Here is an 8,544-nt window from a genome sequence, read left to right as displayed (position 1 = left end):
AGGAGAGGTCAAATGTGAGAAATAAGTTGTTATTCCTCTCAAATGTAAAGACAGAATACTTGGGGCCTAATTTCTTTATTCCATTCACTCATTGCATGAACTAATCACTGATTGATGAAAGTATAATACAGTGGAGACATGACCTATCCACTGACAAAGGGTTTAGTTAGGATACTTAAAGAGAGGTAGGAAGGAGTCAACCAATCTTTTTTTGAGAGCTTTCTCATTTCACTCATGTTGAATCCATACAGAATCATTAACTGCACACCACACAAGCTCTGATCATTTAGTCATTACTCAATCTGTCATTATTCTCCGTTCCACCTTCCTCTGCTCTGACGGTAGCTGGGCTAGTAAACAGTCCTTCATGACCTGCAACCATATTTGCCTCTCTCCGTGGATTTGCGGGCTTGGTGCGTGCGTGAGTGTGGGTGTAGAGAGGTGGTCTGGTTAATTAGTGTGTAAGTTATGGGAGATGTTCCCCCTGATGCGGGTGACGAGTGTAATTCAGTGGGAGAGGGAAAGTGCTGAGTGGACTGGGCCTGGTTGGGTTGGACTGCCTGGGGAAGGTCACGGTGCTCTCTGTCAGTGACAAACCATCCATACTCTACACCAACACTCACTCACTGGCCTTATGCTCCACTGTTCCTGAACATTGGAGGATTGGTTGATTTCCAGTTAAGTATACATTTTTTCAAGATGATTGACAAGAAAAATAAAGTCCATTCCATCGGGTATCTCACTGCACCCTCAAATGCCATGTCTTGAAATATACAGACAGACAAATTAAAAGTACATTTACATTGTAATACTTCTGACAGCCATCTTTCCAAATCCGCCCATAACTTTTGGACTTCATAACATTCCCAGAAGGCATGAATTATTGAGTCATTAGTAGTTTTAAACTTCAGACATGACTCTGCCATTGTGTTGTAGAATTTGTACATTTTGTCTCTTATATAATAACTTCTATACATTAATGTATACTGGATTAAGCATACATTTGTGTTATGTTCAAGCATTCCCTCCATCTTGTTCTAATATCAGTCATTTTTAAATATTAGTTCCAATAGTTCATATTTTGTTCTAAGAGATTGTCAGTTTAATAGGCTCTCTGCAAGGTTTTGGATAGCTTAGCTATCATATGAGTATCCTTTTCTGACTCAAATAGGATTCCCTGAAGATTTTTCTGACGTCCAAAAGATTTCAAATCGAAATTATGTGAGGTGAAAATATCTACATTGGTCAATCCAAAATTGCTTTTTAAAGCTGTTATGGAAATTACCAAGTCATTTACGGTTCCTATGCTTTTTGTTTTTAATGTAGACCAATTTATCTGTGAATTCTGAATAGCTATCCAAATATTGTTCCATAGGGTTGTGTTTTTAGGGAGTGATATTGGTTCTTGTAGAGTATGTTTCATTTTCTTCCATATTGTTATAATGTACTTAACTAAGGTGAGAGGTGACTGTATAGTTCCCTTAAGGAAAAGCACCTTTACTAAATCTGCTTTCTCTGTGAGAGCTTCCCATGTCTGGAATACACTGCCATCAGACACACATAACTGCACCACATATCACACTTTCACAAAATGCATGAAGACATGGCTAAAGGTCAATCAGACTTGTGAACATAATCCCTAGCTGTGTATTGCCGCTTTCCATGTTGTCTGTTGTCTGTAGCTTGTGAGGTGTGGAAACACTGTTGTTTTTATGGATTTTGTCTTGTTGCTTTTTGTTCTATGTTGCTCTGTCTGTATGCTACATCTTGCTTGTCCTATGTTGCTCTGTCTGTATGCTATGTCTTGCTTGTCCTATGTTACTCTGCGTGTGCTCACTGTTCAATGATTGTCTATATTGTAATTGTTTTTAATAACCTGCCCAGGGACTGCGGTTGAAAATTAGCCGGCTGGCTAAAACCGGCACTTTTACTGAAACGTTGATTAATGTGCACTGTCCCTGTAAAAATAAAATAAACTCAAACTCAAACTATGAAGTTGTTAATGTTCTTAGCTTTATCCTTAGAAAATAGACACTAAAAAAGATTCTGGGGATGAGCATGCATGTCTTCAATATGTACCCATTGTTCCTCTTTAGTGCATTTAACTATATGAATTGATACAATTCCAAGTCTGGATGGTTAAAACCACCCTCTGACTTTGGAAGAAGTAAAACTTTTCTTTTTATTCTATGAGTTGTATTTGCCCATAGAACGTCTGTTATGACCGAGTATGCTTTTTTTAAAGAATGTCTTCAATAGGGTAATTGGTATTACCAAGAGTAAACCTAAAAACGTTGGGAGCCATACCATTCTGAATAGGTTTATTCTACCTGTAAGATGTATGGGAATATTGCTCCTTTTAATTAGATCTGCTTTCTTGAATAGCTTTTCTTACTTTGAGAGAAAAAGGAGTAGTCTTTTGTAGTTGGGAATAGTACATCTCCAGGTGTCGTGTAAATTATTTGTAGAGATGAGACCCTCTGTCACGTTCTGACCAGTATGAGGGTTATTTTGTTAGTGTAGGCTGGTCAGGACGTGGCAGAGGGTATTTGGTTTATGTGGTTTGGGGTGTGTGTATTATGTAGAGGATAGTTGATTTATGTATTCCGGGGTTTTTTGGTCACTGCTCTATGTTAGTCTATTTCTATGTTCTTTCTAGTTAGTCTGTTTCTATGTTTAGTTAATTGGGGTGTGGACTCTCAATTGAAGGCAGGTGTTGTCTAGTTGCCTTTGATTGAGAGTCCTATATATTAGGGTGTGTTTGTAAATTGTGGGAGGTTGTCTCTTGAATTGCTGTCTTTAGCCTTCAAGTCTGTATTCGTCGTCCATCGTTTAGTTTTGTTTGTGTAAGTGTTTTCATTAAAGTTAATTATGAGCACTCAACCCGCTGCGCCTTGGTCCATTCCAGACGACAACCGTTACAGAACCTCCCACCAAATCCGGACCAAGCAGCGGAGGAAGGAGCAACAGGTGGACTTTGAGGAGCAAAGGGAATTTGAGTTGGACCAACGGGAGAAATGGACATGGGAACAGATTATGGCCGGAGAGGGCCCATGGAGAAAATGGAGCGAAGACCGGGAACGCTACATGGGAACACGACTGGCGTTTAAGCCGGAGAGGCAGCCCCAATAATTTTTTTGGGGGGGGCACACGGGTAGTTTGGCAGGGCCAGGATTGAGCCGCAAGCCAAATCCCCGTGCTTATTGGGGGCAGCCTATTATTAGTCAGGTCCCGTGCGTTGGAGTGATGTGCACGGCGTCGAGGCCGAGTATTCACAGGCCGGTGTTCGCAGTACCTGCGCCCCGCATTTGTCAGGGGAAAGCGGGCATCCAGCCAGGAAGGGTGGAGCCAGTACTGCGCTCGAGACCGCAAGTGCGCCTTCACGGTCTAATATATCCTGTTCCCGCTCCTCGCACTAGCCCTGAGGTGCGTGTTCACAGGCTGATACCTCCAGTACCAGCAACACGCATCAGGCTTCCAGTGTGTCAACCCAGTCCGACTTGGCCTGTTCCCGCTCCCCGCACTAGCCCTGAGGTGCGTGTTCCCAGGCTGATACCTCCAGTACCAGCACCACGCATCAGGCTTCCAGTGCGTCAACCCAGTCCGACTCGGCCTGTTCCCGCTCCCCGCACTAGCCCTGAGGTGCGTGTCCCCAGGCTGGCACATCCAGTACCACGCATCAGGCTTCCAGTGCGTCAGCCCAGCCTCGAGAGTATCCGGCAACAGTGTGCAGTCCAGAGTATCCGGCAACAGTGTGCAGTCCAGAGTATCCGGCAACAGTGTGCAGTCCAGAGTATCCGGCAACAGTGTGCAGTCCAGAGTATCCGGCAACAGTGTGCAGTCCAGAGTATCCGGCAACAGTGTGCAGTTCAGAGTATCCGGCAACAGTGTGCAGTCCAGAGTATCCGGCAACAGTGTGCAGTCCAGAGTATCCGGCAACAGTGTCTAGTCCGGAACTGAGTGAGTCTGCCTGCAACCCGGAACTGAGTGAGTCTATTAGTAACTGTGTTTCAAATGAGTCTGCCTACAGAGTGGAACGGAAGAGGTCTGCCTACGATCCGGAACGAGGGGAGTCTGCCTACGGCCCGGAACTGAGTAAGTCTATTAGTAACTGTTTCAAATGAGTCTGCCTACAGAGTGGAACGGAAGAGGTCTGCCTACGATCCGGAACGAGGGGAGTCTGCCTACGGCCCGAAACTGAGCAAGTCTGTCTGCATTCTGGAGGACAGTAGGCTGGAGCCAGAACCACCTCCTGTATAGGTGGGTTGGGGAGGGGGGGGTGTAGCACAAGTGCCGTCGGTGACGGCAGCCACCCTCCCTTCCCTCCCTTTAGTTTAAGGGGGGTGTTGCAGGAGCACCGTCGGTGACGGTGGCCACCCTCCCTTCCCTCCCATGTACTTTTGGGGATTTGTTAGTGTTTTGGGGGTTATTTGTTGTTGGGTTTTTTTGTGTGTGAGGTGCATCCAGGGTCTGCACCTTTGGGGGGGGTAATGTCACGTTCTGACCAGTATGAGGGTTATTTTGTTAGTGTAGGCTGGTCAGGACGTGGCAGAGGGTATTTGGTTTATGTGGTTCGGGGTGTGTGTATTATGTAGAGGGTAGTAGATTTATGTATTCCGGGGTTTTTTGGTCACTGCTCTATGTTAGTCTATTTCTATGTTCTTTCTAGTTAGTCTGTTTCTATGTTTAGTTAATTGGGGTGTGGACTCTCAATTGAAGGCAGGTGTTGCCTTTGATTGAGAGTCCTATATATTAGGATGTGTTTGTAAATTGTGGGAGGTTGTCTCTTGAATTGCTGTCTTTAGCCTTCAAGTCTGTATTCGTCGGTTTGTTTGTGTAAGTGTTTTCATTAAAGTTAATTATGAGCACTCAACCCGCTGCGCCTTGGTCCATTCCAGACGACAACCGTTACACCCTCTTTGGAGGTTCCTTGAATTTTCCTTTTTTTATTGCTATGTCTATCAATATTATCAAATGTATGAATTAGATGTCCTGCTAAGATAATATACTGAACAAAAATAGAAATGCAACAATTTCAAAGATTTTACTGAGCTACAGTTCATATAAGGAAATCAATCAATTGAAACAAATTAATTAGGCCCTAATCTCAGTGGTGTACAGTATTTAATTAAAAATACTTTAAAGTACTACTTAAGTAGCTTTTTGTGGTATCTGTACTTTACTTTACTATTTATATTTTGAAAACTTTTACTTCACTATTTTCTTAAAGAAAATAATGTACCTTTTTATGTACATTTTCCCTGTCACCCAAAAGTACTCGTTACATTTTGAATGCTTAGCAGGAAAGGAAAATGTTCAAATTCATGCTAGTATCAAGTGAAGATCTCTTGTCATACCTACTGCCTCTGATCTGACGGACTCACTAAACACACATGCTTTGTTTTTAAATTATGTCTGAGTGTTGGAGTGTGCCCCTGGCTATCCCTAAATAAAATAAAGTGTTGGCGTCTGGTTTGCTTAATATAAAGAATTTTAAATGATTAATACTTTAACTTTTGATACTTTAAGTATATTTTAGCAATTACATTTACTTTTGATACTTACAGTTGAAGTCGGAAGTTTACTTAAACTAGTTTTTCAACAACGCCACAGATTTCTTGTTAACAAACTATAGTTTTGGCTAGTTGGTTAGGACATCTGCTTTGTGCATGACACAAGTAATTCTTCCAACAATTGTTTACAGACAGATTATTTCACTTATAATTCACTGTATCGCAATTCCAGTGGGTCTGAAGTTTACATACACTAAATTGACTGTGCCTTTAAACAGCTTGGAAAATTCGCCAAAATTATGGCATGCTTTAGATGCTTCTGATAGGCTAAGTGACATAATTTGATTCAATTGGAGGTGTACCTGTGGATGTATTTCAAGGCCTACCTTTAAACTCAGTGCCTCTTTGCTTGACATCATGGGAAAATCAAAAGAAATCAGCAAAGACCTCAAAGAAATTGTAGACGTCCACAAGTCTGGTTCATCCTTGGGAGCAATTTCCAAACACCTGAAGGTACCAGATTCATCTGTACAAACAATAGTACGCAAGTATAAACACCATGGGACCACGCAGCCATCATACCGCTCAGGAAGGAGACGCGTTCTGTCTCCTAGAAATAAACGTACTTTGGTGCGAAAAGTGCAAATCAATCCCAGAACAAGAGCAAAGGACCTTGTGAAGATTCTGGAGGAAACGGGTACAAAAGTATCTATATCCACAGTAAAACGAGCCCTATATCGACATAACCTGAAAGGCCACTCAGCAAGGAAGAAGCCACTGCTCCAAACCGCCATAAAAAAGCAGACTACGGTTTGCAACTGCACATGGGGACAAAGATAGTACTTTTTGGATAAATGTCCTCTGGTCTGATGAAACAAAAATAGAACTGTTTGGCCACAATGACCATCATTATGTTTGGAGGAAAAGAGGGGAGGCTTGCAAGCCGAAGAACACCATCCCAACCGTGAAGCACGGGGGTGGCAGCATCATGTTGTGGGGGTGCTTTGCTGCAGGAGGGACTGGTACACTTCACAAAATAGATGGCATCATGAGAAGGAAAAGTATGTGGATATATTGAAGCAACATCAAGACATCCGCCAGGAAGTTAAAGCTTGGTCGCAAATGGGTCTTCCAAATGGACAATGGCCCCAAGCATACTTCCAAACCCTAACCCAAATGGCTAAAGGACAACAAAGTCAATGTGTTGGAGTGGCCATCACAAAGCCCTGACCTCAATCCTATAGAAAATTTGTGGGCAGAACTGAAAAAGCGTGTGCAAGCAAGGAGGCCTACAAACCTGACTCAGTTACACCAGCTCTGTCAGGAGGAATGGGCCAAAATTCACCCAACTTATCGTGGAAAGCTTGTGGAAGGCTACCCGACACGTTTGACCCAAGTTAAACAATTTAAAGATAATGCTACCAAATACTAATTGAGTGTATGTAAACTTCTGACCCACTGGGAATGTGATGAAAGAAATAAAAGCTGAAATGAATCATTCTCTCTACTATTATTCTGACATTTCACATTCTTAAAATAAAGTGGTGATCCTAACTGACCTAAGACGGGGAATTTTTACTAGGATTAAATATCAGGAATTGTGAAAAACTGAGTTTAAATGTATTTGGCTAAGGTGTATGTAAACTTCCGACTTCAACTGTAAGTATATTTAAAACCAAATACTTTTAGACTTTTACTCAAGTAATATTTTACTAGGTGACTTTTACATGAGTCATTTTCTATTAAGGTATCTTTACTTTTACTCAGGTATGACAATTGGGTACTTTTTCCACCACTGCCTAATCTATGGACTTTACATGGATGGGAATACAGATATCCATCTGTTGGTCACAGATACCTTAAAAACAAGGTAGGGGCGTGGATCAGAACCAGTCAGTATCTGGTGTGACCACCATTTGCCTCATGCAGCGCGACACATCTCCTTTGCATAGAGTTTATCAGGCTGTTGAATGTGGCCCGTGGAATGTTGTCCCACTCCTCTTCAATGGCTTTGCGAAGTTGCTGGATGTTGGCGGGAACTGTCAAAATACAAAATGTGTGTGTGTGTGTGTGTGTGTGTGTGTGTGTGTGTGTGTGTGTGTGTGTGTGTGTGTGTTTCTTCACTGTCCCCGCTGTTCCATAAGGTGTATTTGTATCTGTTTTTTTTTAAATCTGATTCTACTCCTTCCATCAGTTACCTGATGTGGAATAGAGTTCCATGTAGTCATGGCTCTACCTAGTACTGTGCGCCTTCCATAGTCTGTTCTGGACTTGGGGATTGTGAAGAGGCTTCTGATGGCATGTCTTGTGGGGTTGCATGGGTGTCTGAGCTGTGTGCTAGTATTTTAAACAGACATCTCGGTGCATTCAGCATGTCAACACTTCTTACAAAAACAAGTACTGATGAAGTCAATCTCTCCTCCAATTTGAGCGATGAGAGATTTACATGCATATTATTAATGTTAGCACTTTGTGTACATTTAAGGGCCAGCCGTGCTGCCCTGTTCTGAGCCAATTGTAATTTTCAGAGGTCCCTCTTTGTGGAACCTGACCACACGACTGAACAGTGTCCAGTTGTGACAAATCTAGGGCCTGTAGAACCTGCCTTGTTGATAGTGCTGTTAAAAAGGAAGAACAGCACTTTATTATGGACAGACTTCTCCCCATCTTAGCTACTGTTGTATCAACATGTTTTGACCATGACAGTTTAAAATCCAGGGTTACTCCAAGCTGTTTAGTCACCTCAACTTGCTCAATTTTTACATTATTTATTACAAGATTTAGTTGAGGTTTAGGATTTAGTGAATGATTTGTCCCAAATACAATGCTTTTAGTTTTTAAAACATTTAGAACAAATGTATTTCTCTCCACCCATTCTGAAACTAACTGAAGCTCATTGTTAAATTTTCCAGTGATTTCACTCGCTGTCGTAGCTTATGTGTATAGTGTTGAGTCATCCACATACATAGACACACTGGCTTTACTCAAACCCAGTGGCATGTCATTAGTGAAAATACAACTGCCCTGGGGA

Source organism: Salmo salar, chromosome 01 (genome assembly GCF_965601325.2).
Source record: "Salmo salar chromosome 01, fSalSal1, whole genome shotgun sequence".
NCBI lineage: Eukaryota > Metazoa > Chordata > Actinopteri > Salmoniformes > Salmonidae > Salmo > Salmo salar.
The sequence above is the reverse complement of the archived record's forward strand: the minus strand, read 5'-3'. Positions refer to the sequence as shown.